At 38.3% G+C, this 21,487-nt stretch overlaps 1 long non-coding RNA gene across 2 annotated transcripts in view; it reads left to right on the top strand.

The window, feature by feature from the left end:
• Nucleotides 1-20,516, top strand: part of LOC133256216 (uncharacterized) — a 30,223-nt gene extending 9,707 nt beyond the window's left edge. The window contains exons 2-3 of one of the 2 annotated variants that reach the window (XR_009739135.1): nucleotides 3,639-3,721; nucleotides 18,837-20,516. This is a non-coding gene — a long non-coding RNA (uncharacterized LOC133256216). Of the gene's footprint in view, nucleotides 1-3,638; nucleotides 3,722-7,439; nucleotides 14,097-18,836 lie in introns of those variants that run through there. The other variant, XR_009739136.1, reaches the window with a different exon arrangement.
• The last annotated feature ends 971 nt before the right edge of the window (nucleotides 20,517-21,487 follow it).

Genomic DNA, 21,487 nt, shown 5'->3' with positions numbered 1-21,487 from the left:
TAGGCAAAACTACAGACACAGTAAAAAGATCAGTTGTTGCCAGAGGCTGGAGAGAAGAATGGATGAATAGGTGGAACATAGTGAACTTTTAGGACAGTGGAAGTGCACTATATGATACTATAATAATGAATACATGTCAATATATATTTATCTAAACCTTTGGAATGTACAATACTAAGTTATTGTTTAGTTGCTAAGTTGTGTGAGACTCTTTTGTGACCCCATGGACTGTAGCCCACCAAGCTCCTCTGCCCACGGGATTTCCCATCCAAGAATGCTGGAGGGGGTTGCCCTTTCCTTCTCCTTGCCAACTTAGGAATTGAACCTGCGTCTCCTGCATTGCAGGTGGATTCTTTACCAGTGAACCACCAGGGAAGCCCCACCAAGAGTGACCCTTAATATAAACTATGGGCTTACAGTGATGATGTGTCAACATATGTTGGTCAACTGTAACAAATGTATCACTCTGGTAGGGGATGTTGATAATGCAGGAGGCTATGCATGTGGAGGGATAGTGAGTTTGTGAGAAATCTCTGTAACTTCCTCTTAGTTTTGCTGGGAACCTAAAGTGTTCTAAAAGAGTAAAGACCAAAATTATATAAAAAATGAGATGAGATAAGATAAAATAAAAATCAGTGTTGTCACGGGTTTGGCAGTAGGGGAGGGAGAATGAATAGGCAAAGCTTTGAACACTTTTATGGTAGAGAAACTTCCATGTGAAACTAATGTGGATACATCTATATGTCAAAACTCACAAAAAATACTACATAAAGACTGAAACTTGAGCTTCCCTGGTGGTCCAGTAGTTAAGAATCCACCTTGCAATGCAGGGGACAAGGGTTTGATGCTTGGTCCAGGAAGATCCCCCATGTCATGGGGCAACTCAGCCCACGTGCCACAACAATTGAAGCCCGCACACCTAGAGCCCAGGCAGCAAGAAGTCCACGTACACAACTAGAGAGGAGCTGCTGCTTGCCACAATTAAAGAAAAGCCTGCATCCAGCAGTGAAGACTCAGCACAGCTATAAATAAAAATAAAGTATTTTTTAAAAAAGGAATGAGCCTTTTGGTAAAGGATAGACAATAGTTAAGGCCTTACAAATAGCTGTGAAAAGAAGAGAAGTGAAAAGCAAAGGAGAAAAGGAAAGATATACCCATTTGAACACAGAGTTCCAAAGAATAGCAAGGAAAGATAAGAAGGCTTTCCTCAGTGATCAGCGCAAAGAAATAGAGGAAAACAACAGAATGGGAAAGACTAGAGATCTCTTCAAGAAAATTAGAGATACCAACAGAACATTTCATGCAAAGACGGGCTCAAAAAAGGACATAAATTGTATGGACCTAACAAAAGCAGAAGATATTAAGAAGAGGTGGCAAGAATATGCAGAACTGTACAAAACAGATTTTCATGACCCAGATAATCACAACGGTATGATCACTCACACCCACCTAGAGCCAGACATCCTGGAATGTGAAGTCAAGTGGGCTTCAGGAAGCATCACTATGAACAAAACCAGTGGAAGTGATGGAATTCCAGTTGAGCTATTACACATCCTGAAAGATGATGCTGTGAAAGTGCTGCATTCAATACGTCAGCAAATTTGGAAAACTCAGCAGTGGCCACAGGACGGGAAAAAGTCAGTTTTCATTCCAATCTCAAGGAAAGGCAATGCCAAAGAAAGTTCAAACTACTGCACAATTGCACTCATCTTACACGCTAGTAAAGTAATGCTCAAAATTCTTCGAGCCAGGCTTCAGCAATATGTGAACCATGAACTTCCAGATGTTCAAGCTGCTTTTAGAAAAGGCAGAGGAACCAGAGATCAAATTGCCAACATCTGCTGGATCATGGAAAAAGCAAAGAGTTCCAGAAAAACATCTATTTCTGCTTTATTGACTATGCCAAAGACTTTGACTATGTGGATCACAATAAACTGTGGAAAATTCTGAAAGAGAAGGGCATACCAGACCACCTGACCTGTCTCTCAAGAAACCTGTATGCAGGTCAGGAAGCAACAGTTAGAACTGGACATGGAACAACAGACTGGTTCCAAATAGGAAAAGGAGTATGTCAAGGCTGTATATTGTCACCCTGCTTATTTAACTTATATGCAGAGTGCATCATGAGAAATGCTGGGCTGGAGGAAGCACAAGTTGGAATCAAGATTGCCAGGATAAATATCAATAACCTCAGATATGTAGATGATACCACCCTTATGGCAGAAAGTGAGGAAGAACTAAAGAGCCTCTTGATGAAAGTGAAAGAGGAGAGTGAAAAAGTTGGCTTAAAGCTCAACATTCAGAAAATGAAGATCATGGCATCCGGTCCCATCACTTCAAGGCAAATAGATGTGGAAACAATGGCAGACTTTATTTTTGGGGGCTCAAAAATCACTGCAGACGGTGATTGCAGCCATGAAATTAAAAGATGCTTACTCCTTGGAAGGAAAGTTATGACCAACATAGACAGCATATTCAAAAGCAGAGACATTATTTTGCCAACAAAGGTCTAGTCAAGGCTATGGTTTTCCCAGTGGTCATGTATGGATGTGACAGTTGGACTGTGAAGAAAGCTGAACGCCGAAGAACTGATGCTTTTGAACTGTGGTGTTGGAGAAGACTCTTGAGAGTCCCTTGGACTGCAAAGAGATCCAACCAGTCCATCCTAAAGGAGATCAGTCCTGGGTGTTCATTGGAAGGACTGATGTTGAAGCTGAAACTCCAATATTTTTATCACCTGATGTGAAGAGTTGACTCATTGGAAAAGACCCTGATGCTGGGAAAGATTAAGGCAGGAGTAGAAGGGGACGACGGAGGATGAGATGGTTGGATGGCATCACTGAATCAATGGACATGAGTTTGGGTAAACTCTGGGAGATGGTGATGGACAGGGAGGCCTGGTATGTTGCAGTTTATGGGGTCACAAAGAGTCGGACACGACTGAGCAACAACTGAATAACAATATATAAATATTGGTTCATAATTGTCACAAATATATCCCACTAAATACAAGATGTTGATAGAACAGAAAATTGGGTGGGTTGGAGGAGTATATATGGAATGCTGTTTATTTATTCTATAATCCTAAAATTGTAAGTCAAAAGCATATTTTTTAAAAACATTGAAACATCCCTATTCATACACACAGGAATGGCTGCTATCTGTCCCCCGCCCTCCCCAAAAAACAGGCATTACCAGGTGTTGGTGAGGATGTACAGAAACTAAAACTTGAATACTACTGGAAACAGTAGTATTAATGGCATAGTCACTCTGGAAAACATTTGGGAAGTTTAAGGGTAAATTCAGATTTACCATACAACCCAACAATTCCACTCCTAGAAATCTATGCAAAAGAAATTAAAATGTAAGTCTATACAATGAGTTATTCATGAATATTCATAGCAGCATTATTTATAACAGACCCAAACTGCAAAACTGCACATGTCCTTCAAATGGCAAACTGGTAAACAAAATGTGGTATACCCATACAGTGGAATGGACAAATGGAATCTATAAAAAGGAATGAATCAGTGATTTGTGCTACAATATTCACGAACCTCAAACACATTATCCTAAGTGGGATGTGTTAGACAGGAAGAACTATATAATATATTATTCCATTTATTTTTAAATTTCAGGAAAAGAAACCATAGAGCAGGAAAGCGGATCCGTGGTTGCCTGGGGCTGGAAGTGGGGAGTGACAGTAAGGAAATTTATAGAGGTAAATGATATACTCTAAACTGGAATTGTAGCTATGATTACACAGCTTCTTTAATTCACCAAAGCCATTAAATTGTACACTTATAATAGGTGAGTCTTATGGATATAAACTATACCTCAAAAAAGCTATTAAAAAGTATTTATAATTTTCTGGTGGAAAAGAAAATAAAATCATTCCATATCATTCAAGCAGTGAAAATGAAATTTCATAGAAAATAATTCTAAGGAGTTAGAATTTTAGCCAATATGTAGAAGTACATACACTGATAATCAGAGCTCCTCACCAGGAAAAATTATGATTCTAAAGCAAGAGCATTAATACTGTTGGTTGGCCAAACCAAGAGAACCCCTTCTTTACCAAAAGAACCTAAACTTTAACTAGCTGGATATTCTGTTATTTGTATCTGAATAAATCTTAATGGATAAACCTACTTTTCAGCAGAAGGAGTCTGAAAGAGCTGAATAACTTTTTACCAGGGAAGGCATGAAATAGTCTTACTAGAGTGAAGGGATAACAGTAATGGTTGGATTAAAAAAAAAATTTAAGCGTCCATTTTGAAAACCACCTGCATATAGCTATTCTCTGAAGAAAAAAAAAAAGCAATTGTCATCATGAAAATATATTTATAGATATAGATCCATATAAATATAGATACAGAAAGATATATCTATTTATAGATATAGATAAAGAAAGATATAGATTGTTCCCTGGGAGAACTTGAAGAGCAAAATAGAAGACAACTTTTGTGTTTCATTTTGTTTTTTGTATTTTTTTAATCTTTATTTTTTAACATCAAAAACATTTTCTATTGGGGTGTAGCTGAGTAACAATGTTGTGATAGTCTCAGGTGAACAGTGAAGGGACTCAGCTAGGCATCTACATGTATCCATTCTCCCCCAAACTCTCTCCCATCAGGCTGGCACGTAACACTGAGCAGAGTTGCATGTGCTATACAGTAGGTTTTTATTGGTCATCCATTTTAAATATAGCAGTGTGTACATGACCTTCCCAAAGTTCTTAACTATCCCTTCCCCCCAGCAGCTCTGAGTTCGTTTTCTAAGGCTGTGAGTCTCTTTCTGTTTTGAAAGTAAGCTCATTTGTATCCTTTCTTTTTAGATTCCACATATAAGGGATATCACATGATATTAGTAGGAGACTACTTTTACTAGGAGATGCAAGGCACACAAAAGTTTCAGATTTGTCCTCTGTCCTTAAAACGCCAGAAAGGCAATCTTTGTAGAAGCAGGTAAATACACCTGAAGCAATTAGCAGATAACAGACATTGTACAATGAAACCGTAGATTGTAGGGTATAACAATTAAATTCTGTAGAAGCCAAATCACAGACAGCTTTAAGATCCACCAGGATTAAAATATGCTACCTGATGGTGAAACCATACAATTAACTTAACTGTCCACAGCCAAAACAAGTTATTTTGAACCAGGTATTAAGTAGTCTTTTGAAGGCTTCTGACACCAACATGCTGTTAGATAATATTCAAGTGGTTTCACAGGAACAAGAGAAATTAGTGCTTTCAAAAGAAGTCATTTAAAACAGGCTCCCCAAGATCATTTCTGGATGTGCAAATTCACAGTGGATTATTTCTTGAATTTTACTTATCTCTAAAATCTACATATGAGATACAGCAGTGAAAGTTTTGATAGATCAGTGCAACTTAAGCACTGCTATCATGACAGTTACCACAATTGGATTTTTTTTTCTTTATATTTTTCCATCTGCAGTCTTGCTTTCTGTAACTCTGGGATTTTTCAGAATGGCATCAACACAAAGACCTGTGTTATTTCAATACTATATATGGAAAAGCCTCCAAGCAAAGGAATTTTTTGGTGGTTCAGACGGTAAAGAGGAGAACTGGGTTCGATCCCTGAATCAGAAAGATCCCCTGGAGAAGGAAATGGCAACCCACTCCAGTATTCTTGCCTGGAAAATCCCATGGATGGAGGAGCCTGGCAGGCTGAAGTCCAAGGGGTCACAAAGAGTTGGACACAACTGAGCAACTTCCCTGTTCTTTTTTTGGGAGAATTAAAGTCCTTTAACGTATGCACTGGTAGGATTAATGAATCATCTGCTTTAAATACATTCTCATTTGAAGCTGACTCCAGTAATCAGTTGTGTGAATTGCTTTTCCAAGAGTTGTCACCCACTCTCTCTTCCCCACCTTGTTCCATCTCTTCTCCTCCCTCTATCCATTAATGAACTTAATTTCAAGAGGTCTGAAGAGGCAATAGGTACATGGACTCCAGGAGGTAACTGGTTCCCTTGTGAAGCTGACTAGCTCTTTTGGCACTGAACCCAGTCTTTGCTCCTTTAATACCACGACCACTCACTGAGAGCTCAGAGGACCCATCTCCCAACCACTAGTAAATGACCTGCTGAGAATTCACCTACCACAAACTCCATCAATGGCAGATCTGGTGTCTAAATTTGCAGATAACTTTTACCTGCTGATAGCGTTTGAGATGGAAGCCCCTATAATAGAATAAAAACATCTCAAATACAACACTTCTCTTGACCCTGAGTAATTATACATAACAGCTACTTGCTGTGAAAATTTACAAAAACTCATCTCCATTGCTCTGTTCATTCTACTTCTAAATAGCACACACTGACTTACTTCATTATTCCTCATACCCAAACCTCACTTTCTAGCAAGCAAATCAACTTTTGGTGCCCTGTGCGAAGGAATAATTCCCAAGAGTACTTGAAGAACTAAAACTAATAACTGCCAATACATATTTTTAATTTTTTTTTCTCTAGAGCAAATCAGATCAGATCACATCAGTCGCTCAGTCGTGTCCGACTCTTTGCGACCCCATGAATTGCAGCACGCCAGGCCTCCCTGTCCATCACCAACTCCCGGAGTTCACTCAGACTCATGTCCATCGAGTCAGTGATGCCATCCAGCCATCTCATTCTCTGTCGTCCCCTTCTCCTCCTGCCCCCAATTCCTCCCAGCATCAGAGTCTTTTCCAATGAGTCAACTCTTTGCATGAGGTATGCTGTAGTATATTTAAAATCTGTTATTTTCCCTGATATCCTTCTGAAAGTTACTCCATTTTAAAAATTTTCTCAAAAAAAAAAAAAATTTTCTCAGCTTAAATTTTCAACTGAATGGAATAAGTATCTGACAGAGTTCTGTTCTGCCTTCACTTTCTATGGTATTTCTTCCAAAGCTGTTTATTGCCATTCTGACTTCTAAACTGGTTTTATAATTATGCCACACATTCCTATCACAATGAACTTACTTGCCTTTAAAATGTGTATATCTGAATTTAAACGCTGGTCACCACGACATTTGTGGATTTACTTGCCTCTACTAGTACTGGGTATCAGCTCATATAATACTTTCAATTTATTTCTCTTTCAGAGAAAAAGCCTAATAGAGTTAGTGAACAGCATTAATAGCCTAGGATCAAAATGACCCAAGAATGAAAGGAGTCTTTTTTTATTTTTTGCTTTATGTTAAAATCACAAATTTAACTTATGATGATTTGGAAGTGGAGGCAAATGTAACTTCTTTGTTTCATCTATATTTGATGTCTTCCTTCACAAGTTCTTACCCGCTGTTAAGTGAGAAAGAAAGAGCTAAATATTCAAATTCAAAGCTCAGTCTGATCTGATTATTTCTTCAGTCTTTTTAGAAAATGTTCAGCCTGTCAGACAGCATTTCCTTCTTACTATTTCTCTCTTGTGAAAGAATTGATGCTTTGGAGATGTGGTGCTGGAGAAGACTCTCGAGAGCCCTTGGACAGCAAGGGCAGCAAACCGGTCAATCCCAAAGGAGATCAGCCCTGAACATTCATTGGAGAGACTGATGCTGAAGCTCCAGTACTCTGGCCACCTGATGCAGAGAGCCAACTCAATGGAAAAGACCCTGATGCTGGGGAAGATTGAGGGCAGGAGAAGGGGGTGACAGAGGATGAGATGGTTGCATGGCATCACTGACTCAATGGACATGGGTTTGAACAAACTCCAAGAGATGGTGAAGGACAGGGAAACCTGGTGTGCTGCAGTCCATGGGGTCACAAGTTGGACACAACTTAGCGACTGAACAATTTCTCTCTCAAGAGAACATTCTGGGTTTCTGGGCAGAATGGTGTCTACATATGCTGGTGAATGAGAGACAAACAGACCCCTTGGGCATGTGCTGGCTGACACCTGAGGATCTCCAGGACAATGTCCAGCTGTTGTGTGTCCAACCAGCCTCAAAGCTGGAATTGTCCATTCCCTTGGTTTGGCCAATACTCTCTGTCATGGCAAGACTGGCTATCTGCTCTGCAGCCCCAAAGACAAAGGCACGTGACCCTTTCAGGGTAAGCGTCTCAGGCAGGTCCCTAGCCTCTTCTCCTTGTCATGCCATATGCCCGAATTTATTTCATGGGGCTGCACCTTAAGTTAATGAGGGAAAGTCTGGAAGATGATACCATCCCAGAGTCTTCAAGGGAAGTTAGATAGGACAGACGAAGTGGAAAGAATCCCTTAGGCTTCAATATTATACTCACTCATATAACATATGTGCAAATGCTCTGGCTCTTGATACTCTGGACATATCTAACACTGACTACTGTTAGTTCCCTTTTGGATGTTCAAGCTTGCTCTTACTTGGCCTCAGCACATATTCTAAAGTACAATTTCTAGTGCTTTTGCCCTTGAATCCCTCTTTCCTCACCAAAAAATCTTAGGTATGAGGACTCAAAAATACACATAAGGATAGACTGACTAATACATAATAGAGTCTCATTCATTTGTGATGAGCTTCACTAAGGAATATTTTAAAAGAAATTCCACTTTTATAATTTACTCACAATATCCATAATAACTCACAGGAAGCTAATTATATCATTCAATAAGCTTTAGGGAACAATATAGGGAAAAGAAAATAATTATTTTTAAGTACTATATTATTCTTTTGTAAGTGAAAAGGTATTTAATGTGCTTGGGAATACTTAAAAACTGTTTTAGTCACTCATATAGCATACATAGAGCCTAACTTTCACTTGCAATCTTTATATTCATCATCATAGAAGTGAAGTTTGTTCTCTTCAAACGAAACTACAGATAGGCCATAACATTTAGTTTTAATCACATTACAAATGACTAAAGCAAAATTATTGAAATCTTCACATTGCAAATCAAATGTAAACTGATGTCAAAGTGGAAATGTACACATACGCATTGTTTAATAAAGAATGCTGAAAAATAACGAAAGCAATGATTTTCTAAAACCATGTAATTTTGTTGAAATTGAGACAAAGCTCCTGACTCAGAATGCCTGGGCCAGCCTGGAAGTTCTTACCCTGTCAATATCCTGCCTAGCTTTCCAAAAGTGATGGCCTTATTATTCAACTAAAAAATAAAAGATCCATTGCCTAGAACACCACATCCACTTAGGTTTTTTTTTTAATATGCTGCTATGATATCTTAAAACATCTTATTAACAGACTAACCTAAACAAGATCAATCAGCAAAACCATTGTTTCCAAAGCTTTGGGAAACATGGTCCATTCCAGATTACCAGTCTTATCTCTCCACTGGAAAATTAGGCAGGCACATTAAAGTCTGGCCTTTAGGACTGCAAGACAAGCCGAGGATCACATCCTTCTCAGGCAACCAGCATAAAAATTCTACAAAGCACTTTTAAAATAAGCAGACTAAATTTATCATGAGAAAAATACAGGAAAACTTCAACTAAGCCAGCGAAGTGAAAGTTGCTCAGTCGTGTCCAACTCTTTGCGACCCCATAGACTGCAGCCTGCCAGGTTCCTCTGTCCATGGGATTCTCCAGGCAAGAATACTGGAGTGGATTGACATGCCCTCCTTCAGAGGATCTTCCTGACTCAAGGATCAAACCTGCATCTCTTACGTCTCTCCTGGATTGGCAGGCGGGTTATTTACCACTAGAGCCACCTGGGAAGCTAGATAACTAAGTGCTTTGTAAATAAGTTGTCCTTAGACATCCAGGACTACAGGATTAATTAAATCAATTATGGTACATCCACACAATAAAATACACAGGAATAACTAAAAATCATGTTCCAGAATTTTAACTGACAATGGAAGTGTTGTTATATAAAATCTTCATATATGAAAAGGTCATTAAAAAAAAAGCAGGATCAACTTCTTTGTGTGTGTTTTTAAAAACATATATAGAGACTAGAAAACTAGACTATATAGACATCAAAAGACCAGGAAAGTTTATTTTACATGATATGTTTTTTTTTTCTCCTTTTCATTTATCTCAGTTTTCTAAATATTATGCAATAAATGTTCATTATTTTAATGTTAGAAAACATAATGATAGGAAAGTGATTAAGCTACTTCATTATATTTCCTAGTTAACTGAAAAGTAGGCAAAAGAACTTTGGAATGGTTCAAGAATTTTCATCCACATCCTGGTTACTGTCAACAAAACCCTATGATCTAATTATATTCAGTGGGGCTTCCTTGATGGCTCAGTAGTAAAGAATCTGCCTGCCAAAGCAGGAGACAGGGGTTCGATGCCTGATCCAGGAAGAACACACATGCCTCATAGCAACTAAGCTGGCGCATCACAACTAGTGAGCCTATGTTCCAGAGCCCAAGAGCCTCAATTGACTACTGAAGCCTGCCCACCCTAAAGCCTGTGTTCCACAAGAGAAGCCACCACAATGACAAGCCCTCCCATTGCACCTAGAGAGTAGCCCCAGCTTGCTGCAACTGTAGAAAAACCCACATAGCAACAAAGACACAGGACAGCCAAAAACGAATAATTATATTCTATGAAATCAGTCAGCCAATCAATTCTGATGTCTGTGATATCCAAAGGAATTAAATCTTAAGTTTTTACTTTCATTCAGTTATTATATCACTAAGCTGATAAAGAACTTGGTAAAAATTCAAAACAAGTGAACACGATTATACCTTACTTCTTAATTAAGCATCTCATAGGAACTACAGCTTATGAAGATAAACATCACTCATCATATCCAGAGAACCATGAATGCTGGTGTTAAGGGTTTAATATTCACTAGTTCAAGCATCATAGTTTGGAATGGTCTTTAGTAACTAAATTCCTATTTCTTGTTTACACGGTGTCTGTCTCAAAAGTTAAATGCAACACAAATTCCAAAGAGTTTAGAATGTTTGAGATTCTTGTTGCAATCCTGTTATAATTTAATGCCTTTTTTGTTTTTGGCCATTTCAAACGTGCAAGTTCTATTTAAGTTCTTATACCCCCTTCCAGATTTTAAAAAATGCAGAGTCACTTACTTTTTTGAATAGGTTATAATATTCAGGTGGCTTAAACATCAAAAAGTAGAAGCTCCCCTCCCATCCACATACCTATCTACGCAGTTCCCACCCTCCTTCAACAATTCTCATTATTAGTTTCTGGTTTATCCTTCTAAAGATTTTTTAAAATGTATATTCAAGCATAGTATATGATTGTATGTATCTTATTTCCCCCAAAATATTATACTGCTATTCACCTTCTTTTTATTACTTAACAATGTACCTTTGAGATCTTTCCAAAATCAGCATAGAAAGAACATCCACATTCTTTTTATAGTTGTACTGTTTTTTGTATGAATATGCCATAGTTTATTAAACAATCCTCAACTGATAGACTGCTGGGTTGCTTCCAATTTTTTGATAATACTGTGATAAACCGTCTTCTGTGCATAAATTATTACACAAATGCTCAAGTATTACTGCAAAGTAAAACGTTGAAATGCCAGGTCAAAGGGTATATGCATTTTTAACTGTCACAACATTGCCACATTGGCCTCCAAAGGAGTTGTACCAACTTAAATTCCCATCACCAATGAGTGAATTTCCGTGTTTCTCCACAATCTTGCCAACATAATGTGGTACCTAACTTATAGCTTCTGCCAAACTGGTTAAAAATAGTATCTCAGTATATTTTTGATAGACTTTTCTTATTATGTATAACATTGAGCATCTTTTCATGTATTTAGGGATTCTGTTTGCTTCCCTTTTAGGTCAACTCTTCAATAAATGTTTTCTTATTGAAATTGAAGGAACTCTATAAACATTAAGGAAATTCAACATCTGCAGTATGAGCTTAAAATCTTTTCCCCAATTTGCCATCTTTCTTTTGATTTTGCTTATCATGATTTTTGCCATGAATATGAACATACAGAATGCATATTAATACATACACACAAATGTGTTAATCTTTTCCTTTAAGGCTTCTAGATTTTGTTATAGTTTATAAAACCTTTCTTCCTTATTCTGAGATATAATTTTTTGTGCCTTCTTTAATGGGCTCATTTATTGATATCAAAATTTCTATGCATTTGGATTTTTCTTGGTATACAGTGTGAAGTATTGATCCAGTTTTAATTCTTCCAGAGGCTACACTACTGTCTCATCAATAGTTTTGAATAGGTTATTTCTCGCTAATTTGCATTGCCACCTTTCACATATCAAAACTGTATATATTTTGAGATCTATTTCAGGATATTCTAGTCTATCCCATTGTCCTGACTACATGTACTAATAACATTAATTTAAAACTAAGAGTCTATAACACACATTGACATCTGGAATATCTAGTCTCACTAATTTTTGCTCTTTACAAAGGTTTCTGGCTGTTTTTAGGGGAAAAAATTGCCTGATTCTGAAAAAACTAAAATCTCTTTGATATTTTTGAGGCACCATGTTAAATTCATAAATTAACTGACATTTCTATAATGTTGAGTCTGTTTAGCCAAGATTAGGATATGCCTTTTCCCATTTTTTTCAATTATTTTAGGTCCTTCAGGAATGATTTAAAGTTTTTTTCATATAAGGCTTTATTGCTATATTTATTTCTAAGTATGTTATCTTTGGGATTGGTAATTGCAGATGTGTGTTTTCCTTTCTTTTATGTACTCATTGTTCTTTGATTATATGAAAACTAGTCATTTCTGTTCATTTTATACCCTATTATCTTACTAAATTCTCTGCTTTCTTCTAGACTCTGTTTTTTCTCATAGGCTTTTTAAGTATACAACAATAGCAGCTGCCAACAGAAATTAGGATTGCTCCTCTGTAATTTTAATGTATTTATTTTAAGATGTTGAGGAGTAGTATCTCCAGCCTCCAACACAATGTTAACTATACTACATCTTTCTCTTATTCCTAACTTTAATAAGTAATAAGTGAGGAATAAGTCTATAGTCTCCCCATTAAAAATAATACTTGTTTCAAAGAAAAACATGATTCTGAATTAGTGGGTTTGGGGTTGTCTTCCTTGAGAAGAGGGTGAGCCAATTCTCTATGTGTCAGGGAGAATGACCAGATTTATTTGATGAAAAGAAATTTCCATTTCATTCTGGCACATAGAAGACTATGTTTCCTAGTGGCCTTGCTTTTAGAAAAGAAATGTGGCTTCTTCTGACCAATTGTTATCACCTTTGAGCCAAAGAACAAAAGAGAATGTGTAAGATTTCTATGTGCTTATTATTTCCTTTGACGGCAATTGAAGAAAGCATGAGTTTCGGATGATGTACCCACACAAATGCCATGCCTCCAACACCCTCCCCATATGTGGCTTATGAAAAAGAGGTTCCTTCTTACCAGCAACCAATGTTTCACGTACACTCTGAAAAGAAATAAACCTTGTGTTTTTTTTTTTTTTAATAACAATAATTCTTGTTATTTTATCTCAGCCCTCTCAGTTTGGGAGCGGAAACAAAAATATTTTCTTTCAAAGAAATATATTATTTTACTGTGGATTTTCTATCAAGGATAAATGTTGAGTATTTTTAAAAGTTCCTTAGATTTACCAGTATTATAAATTATGATCAAAGATTTTCTAATATTCAATGTGTGTTTCTGAAATAAAACCCCACATGATTTGTACTTTTAATATGTTTCTGGATTATGCTTGTGAACATTTTATTTCAAATTTTAAGTCTATGATCATAAGTGAGATTGGCCTGTAATTTTCTTTGTCTAATTCCTTTTAGGTTTTGCTATCAGTTTTTACACTTGCTTCTTACAGAGATGTTGGAGACTTTCTTCCTTGTTTGATGTGCTGGAACAACTGAATTATCTTTAAAGTGATCTGATCTTTAATGGCATCCTGGAATTTCTCTGTGAAACCATCGGGTCTTAGTATTTTGGGGACTGGTTCTTGGTCAATTTCCTCTGTTTGTACAATGGAACTGTTTAGATTGCCAATATCATTTGGAGTCTAGTTGATAAACTATTAATTTGCAGAGTAAACTATTAAATTTAGAAGAGTATTTCTTATAATTATCCCAGTTTTTTTCTTTTCTATAAATTCCCCTTTTGTTCCCTAGTTTTCATATTTGCACTCTCCCTATTTTTACTGAATAAATCAGCAAATAGTTTATCTTGCCAAAGCTTTTGGATTTATTATTTCTACTACATTCATTATTTTCTGTTTGTAGTCTTTCCTTCATTCTCTCAATGTATTTCTCTTTTTATAACTTAAATTGGATGCTTATATCATGATTTTTATTTTTATAGTGTGGGTATACACGTACACATACAAACATATACACATATACATATATAAATTTCCCAAGGGTTACTTTAGTTACATCCCATAGTTTCTGATATGTAGTATTTATATGACCATTTTCTAGCATCCTGGCATTTGAGTTTATCCTTTTTCTTTGATGCAGTTATGGCTTATTAGAGAATTTAATTACAAGAAGATACACAACAATTTTTTTCTGTCATTCTAATCCTCCACGTTAGTCTTCATTATACTGTTAAATATATTCAGTGCTTACCTCTAGTCCTTTTGCTGGTATTAACCTAGTCGTAGTTAGTTGAAATGTGTCTTCCAGCAATTTCCACAAGAAGGACTCCTGATATTGCTGCACCAAGTCATACTGGAGCCTGGGGCAAAAGAAAAATCAGTAGTAATGATCCTGTTTTCCTGTTAAAGTTTTGATACTTTATTTAACATAGATTTTTTCATTATTTAGTTTAACACTGCATTAAATATTATTGTTGATTATTGAACTTTCTGTACTCTCTTAAATTCTGTGCCCAAAGCACTTAATATTCCTTGGGTTCTGTAGGTTCATGTTTCTTATTTGAAGAATGGTTTGACTGACTCACTCTTTCCTTGAGGAACTTTCAGGTTGCTAGTCATTTATAATCTTCTAAAAGATATTGTAGTTGGTGGTCCCTGGTGGTTCAGGGGTTAAGACTTCATGCTGCCAATGCAGGAGGGGGCATGGGTTCAATCCCTGGTCAGGGAACTAAGATCCCACATGCCATATGGCATGGCTAAAAGATAAAAAAGTAAATAATTTATTAAAAGTGTTTTAATTTAAAAAAAGATGCTGTGGAAAAGTCTGAATCCAGCCAATTTTTTTTCATTTGTTTTTCAACTTTTTGTAACAATTCTTTATCTTCAAAGTTTAACAACTTTTCCAGGATCTGTCTTGGTGTTGATCATCCTGGGTCACATTTCCTTGGCACATAGTATGACTATTAAATATAGAGATTCGAGTCTTTTTCTTTTTTGAACTGTATTTTAAAATATTAGTATTTGTTTTGTAACATTTTGGGTTTTCTTCTTTGGATATTCAACTTAAGTGCTTACTGGATCTCCCTTGTATATCTTCTAATTTTTAAACTCTTTGATTTCTACTTCACCATGTTCCCTTTTCTTATTTTTATCTTTTACACCCCTAGCAATATTTTCCATATTGCTTGTTACTTCTTCCAGTTTTGTCTTTATTTCTGTGCTGGTTTATTTTTTCCTTCTACTTCTTTCCTGATTTCCACCAGTTTATATTTCTTTTCTTATGACCTCTTTTTTCAAATACTGTACTGCACTTCCACCTGGTGGGACTTGTTAGAAGAAGTGATTGCTTTACCGAGTTTTTGTTGTTGTTGTTTTGATATCAAAATGTTTATCCATAATTCTTATCTGCTTCATGACAACATCTCTGGTGAGTAATGATCATCTGCTAATACACTTTGCTGCACCTTTTCTTCCTTTTTCTTATGGTTTCTCTACAGACATTGTTCTAGTTTCTTTTTTATTACTTATTATTGATAACAATAGAGGACTGAAAATTTTTTATCTGATGAGGTTAAAACAAAGGGAATTTGGACTTAAAACTATGAGGTACAATTTCTGGTGGATATATAATTCACGAGATAGTGGGATCATATGGAACAGACATTCTTCCCAGCCTTACTTGGCTTAGCTTAGAGGACCCTGGCAGCCAGGCAGTCAGCCCCAGGCAGAGCCTGGACAGTCCTATACAGTCTTAACAGCCAGAAGCAAAGACTTATACATACTGACGCCAGGGGTTCCTCACTAAAGGCTCAATCTAATCATTTCAAAACACAGTTGTGGTTACCAAGTCCACCCACAGGCTCCAACATTCCAAACCAATCTTCAGTGCCTCTGTTAGTCTGCCCAGGATGTCATAACAAAATGCCACACACTAAGCAGCTTAAACAACAGACTTTTTAAAGCCTGTTTTCCCCACACTTCTGGAAGCCAGAACTCCCTGATCAAGGTGCAAGAGAATTCAGTTTCTGGCGCAGGCTCTCTTCCTGGCTTTCAGACAGCTACTACCTTGCTCTGGGCTCACATGGCCTTTCCTCAGCACATGTGCATGGAGACAGAAGGAAAGTGAGATCTCTGGTATCACAATTTTAAGGACAGTAAACCTGCTGGGTCAGGGCTCCACCCTTATGGCCTCATTTAACCTTCATTACTTTCTCATAGGCCGCAATCTCCAAATACAGTGACTTGGAGAGTTAGGGCTTTAACCTGTGAGGCGGGGCGGGGCGGGGGGGGTGGGGAGACACATAAATATTTAGTTCATAATAGTTCCCCAAACATTGTCAAAACAAATTTAACTCTATCTATGGAGTTTCAGTATACAGATGGTGATTCCCAACCATCATCTCTTCCTTTCTTATTTGACTGTTTTCACCTCTGAGTGTGTTCAGCGAGTCTCCAAACCCAAGGGTAACTAAGTGGGAAGAGACTTCCTGTTTCAAAACCAGTGTATTTAGTTCCACTGGGTCTACAGTTAATGGACCTGATGTTGCCTTCTGTGGACAGTGCTATGCCCTCTTTCAGAGGTTTAAGTCTGTTGAAGTCTTGTAAAACTGGTAGAGATGGAGAACTGAAGACCACTGATTTAACTTTCTCTTTTTAGTGAATATAAAAGTGAGTGAAGTCGCTCAGTCGTGTCTGACTCTTTGCAACCCCATGGACTGTAGCCTACCAGGCTCCTCTGTCCATGGGATTTTCCAGGCAAGAGTACTGGAGTGGGGTGCCATGGCCTTCTCCAGGGGATCTTCCCAACCCAGGGCCATTTCCTTCTCCAGGGGATCTTCCCAACCCAGGAATCGCACCCAGGTGTCCCACATTGCATGCAGATGCTTTAGTGTCTGAGCCAGGGAAGCCCTGTAAATGTGCTCAATTATAATGCACTGTTCCAAAATATCTATTAATTGGCATACAGACATATGCATATATCTATATGCCCTGTGTAAAAGCTGTGTCTCCTTTGTTGATGTACAAACTCTTCACTCCCTAATAATTCTTCAGCACAGACAGATCCTCCATCATCAACAGAGGCTGATGACAGCTTCAGAATAGAATGGGTGAGCATTGCAAAAAAACCCAGGTTGGGATATCTATATGCCTCTCCATCAGCAAAGTCACCCCTTCAAGGTACCCTCACCTCTACTTTTGTGGGTTCTTTGACTCTCTCCCATCTGTCTGTAGGGCCCAGAAGGAAACTCTGATTCTTCAGCAAAACCAGCTCTTAGCAGTGGGTTTATGTGAGATATGTTGTCCCTTTGTTTGCTGCTGACAAGCGTAAAGAACCACTTTCACTGCTGATAATAATGGTTAATTTATCACATCCAGCGGAGGCTGACCTCTGGGTGTCCCAGCCCCTCCATCACCTTCACACCTGCTCAAACTAATTGTTAGAGCCAAGTGTAAATGAAAATCAACTGGGCTAATAATGAATGGAGCCCATTACTCGCAACAGCACATTGCTTTACGAAGGTTTATCAAGAAACATTATAACCAGTCCCCTGGTCACAGTTCCCTGTTTCATAGATGAGAAAAAGCAAGCAAACAAGAAGGGACCTGCCCAGGAAAACAAGCACAGTGACTGAAAACAACGTCTGATTTTACCTCCCAGAGCTCTAGAACAGTCACCCCTGCATTTACCAAAATTCACTCACATATAAACAGAAGAAGGATTAAGATATTTCTCCAAATGTTCTTGTCATCTGTTTGTATAAGCAAATGAGATCATTACCAGAGATGAAGACTCTAATTAATATGCTAATCTCGTTCCTCCATCACAACCATTTTTAAGGCGGTTGTCTCCATGGCTTCTCCAGTCACTGCCACCTGCCCTAGAACTGCCTTGCCATCTCCTTCTGAAAGCACAGACCCAGCTCCAAAATGTTAGAAATGAAAGAATGAGAACTCCCATTAAAGAAACTCCCATGAAAGAACTCCCATAAAAGAAACTCAGAGAGCTTTACTTGATCTACTTCACTGAGCAAGGAACAAACTGTTACTGAATTCCCAAACCAAAGGTAGTTAAGTTCTTAGCTCCCAGTACTATTAATAAAAGCTCAGGTGATGAATAAGTACATTGTTTTCACTTGGGATCTTTTACCAGAAACTTTTTTTTTTTTTTAACTGCATAAGCTTGCTTGCTTGTAGCTGCTTTGGCTAGGAAGCTGCAAGGTCCTACTGACATGAGGACTACTTTTATTTGAGGCGAGAGTCAGCATTTCAGGGAAATCAGGGCATTTTACACTTTGGTTATGTGACTATGAGTGTTTGGACTAGGGGTATATTCAAACTGTGGTCTCCATTTTAATTGCCTTTTGACAACTGAGTATCTTCAAGAGGCAGATATTAGAACACCAGGAATTGTCAACTGTATTTGAAGAAACAGCTTGATGGAGTGCAAGAAATAGCTTCCAGTCCCCAAGGTAAGGGGTTGGTATATTTAGGGAATGTTTTAAAGTTTTTTCATCTTGTACTTTATCTGTTCATTTTTAATGCCACTTATAAGCAGTTGCATACTAGCAAAGTAATGCTGAAAATTCTCCAACCTAGGTTGCAACAGTACGTGAACATAGAACTTCCAGATGTTCAAGCTGGATTTAGAAAATGCAAAGGAACCAGAGATAAAATTGCCAACATCCATTCAATCATAGAAAAATGAAGAGAATTCCAGAAAAACTCTACTTCTGCTTCACTGACTACACTAAAGCCTTTGACTGTGTGGATCACAATAAACTGGAAAATTCTTTAAGAGATGGGAATACCAGACCACCTGACCTGCCTCCTGAGAAATCTGTATGCAGGTCAAGGAGAAACAGTTAGAATTGGACATGGAACAATGGACTGGTTCCAAATTGGGAAAGGAGTACATCAAGACTGTATACTGTCACCCTGCTTATTTAATTTATATGCAGAGTACAGCATGTGAAATGCCAGGCTGGATGAAACACAAGCTGGAATTAAGACTGCTGGGAAAAATATCAATAACCTCAGATACACAGATGACACCACCCTTATGGCAAAAAGCGAAGATGAACTAAAGAATCTCTTGATGAAAATGAAAGAGGAGAGTGAAAAAGCTGGCTTAAAACTCAACATTCAAAAACAAAGATCATGGTCTGTGGTCCCAATCACTTCATGGAAATAGATGAGGAACCAGGAAACAGTAACAGACTATTTTCTTGTACTCCAAATCACTGCAGATGGTGACTGCAGCCATTAAATTAAAAGATGTTTGCTCCTTGGAAATAAAACGATGATGAACCTAGATAGCATATTTAAAAAGCAGAGACATTACTTTGCCAACAAAGGTCCGTCTAGTCAAGGCTATGGTTTTTCCAGTAGTTATGTATGGATGTGAGAGTTGGACTATTAAGAAGCTGAGTGCTGAAGAATTGATGCTTTTGAACTGTGGTGTTGGAGAAGACTCTTGAGAGTCCCTTGATCTCTTGGATCTCCCTACAAGGAGATCCAACCAGTCAGTACTAAAGGAAATCAGTCCTGAATGTTCACTGGAAGGCCTGATGCTGAAGCTGAAGCTCCAATACTTTGGCCAGCTGATGTGAAGAACTGACTCAATGGAGAAGACCCTGATGCTGGGCAAGACTAAAGGCAGGAGGAGAAGGGGATGACAGAGGATGAGATGGTTGGCTGGCATCACCAACTCAATGGACATGAGTTTGAGCAAGCTCCAGGAGTTGATAATGGATAGGGAAGCCTGGCATGCTGCAGTCCATGGGATAGCAAAGAGCCAGACACTATTGAGTGACTGAACTGAACCGATAAGCAGTCGACATCCCCCCTTCAAGCCATAAATCAGAAGGAATATGCATCCCACAGTCAATTCAGCCATAGACGTAATATCTTTAATCCCATACGTCTGAGTAACATTTTTACGAACTTCTACCAAGTGATTCTCTGCACTCCCAAACATATCAGACCTCAAGATCAGCAGCTTGAGATCAATTGGGGCCAAATACCAAGTCAATCTGTTTTAGAATTGAATTGATCATTCGTAGGATGCAAATAACCCCATTATAACTTGACCAAGTGGAATTGATTTCCCATAACCTTGATTCTTGTCCAACTTTCCAGAAGACTATTCTTAAACCTGGTTGAAGACCCAGGGCTTTGCACTGATAAGACCTATACTTGTCATCTGCTTAAATATGGGCATCTTCCTTCCAGGTTTTGTAACTCATGGACAGATATAAAAGAGAGATGTACTTATCAGGGGCTTCTGTGTTATCTGCTTAATAGCCTTCAGTCTGAGGGGCACCATTCCAAATTTATACAGCACAGCTTCTGCCTGTAATGTGACAAGGCCAGGGAGGTAAGCACACATTGCCCTCAATAGCAGTATCCAGTGATTCCAGAGGAACAAGGTGTGAACTGTTGGTCAGGCTGGGGGAAGGAGGCAGGGAAGAGAGGGACATTTCCATGGTCAAATGAGATGGGACAATACTGGGTTTAAGGGACAGGGGAGCCTAGTGGGCTGCCGTCTATGGGGTCGCACAGAGTTGGACACAACTGAAGAGACTTAGCAGCAGCAGCAGGAGTCCTTTTATCAAGGCAGAATTTCTTAAGTCTAAAAAACATTATCAGTCTTTTAATTTCCATGAATACAGAATCCTTGCTTCAGAACACTAGTAAACATCATATATAACATTGGTATTCAACAGGACACCAGATGGAAACACTATTCTAAAAGGCCCTGCCCTATAAAAGATCCAATATACTACTCTAGTAGGGAAGAACAATTAACAAATCTATCCACTCACACTTAAAAGCGAGGGGTAGGGGCTTCCCTGGTGGCTTAGTGGTAAGGAATCTACCTGCCAATGCAGGAGTTTGATCCCTAAACTGAGAAGATTCCACAAGCCTCAGAGCAACGAAGTACATGCACCCCAACTACTGAGCCTGCATCCTAGAGCCCTCAAGCCCCAACGACTAACCTCGTGTGCTGCAACAACCGAAGCCTGCGTGCCCTAGAGCCTGTGCTCTGCAACGAGAAGCCACCGCAAGGAGACGTCTGAGCGCCGCAACTGGAGAGTAGCCCCCACACATCACAACTAGAGAAACGCCCACACGGCAATGGAGATCCAGCACAGCCAAAAGGAAATAAATAATTCAAACAAACAAACAAAAACAGTGAAGGGCAAAAACTATTACCTTCATTTACAAACTGATATGGATGAGTTTTT

Source organism: Bos javanicus, chromosome 10 (assembly GCF_032452875.1).
Source record: "Bos javanicus breed banteng chromosome 10, ARS-OSU_banteng_1.0, whole genome shotgun sequence".
In the NCBI taxonomy this organism is placed as follows: domain Eukaryota; kingdom Metazoa; phylum Chordata; class Mammalia; order Artiodactyla; family Bovidae; genus Bos; species Bos javanicus.
Note: the sequence above shows the minus strand (reverse complement) of the source record. Positions and strands in the feature narration are given on the sequence as shown.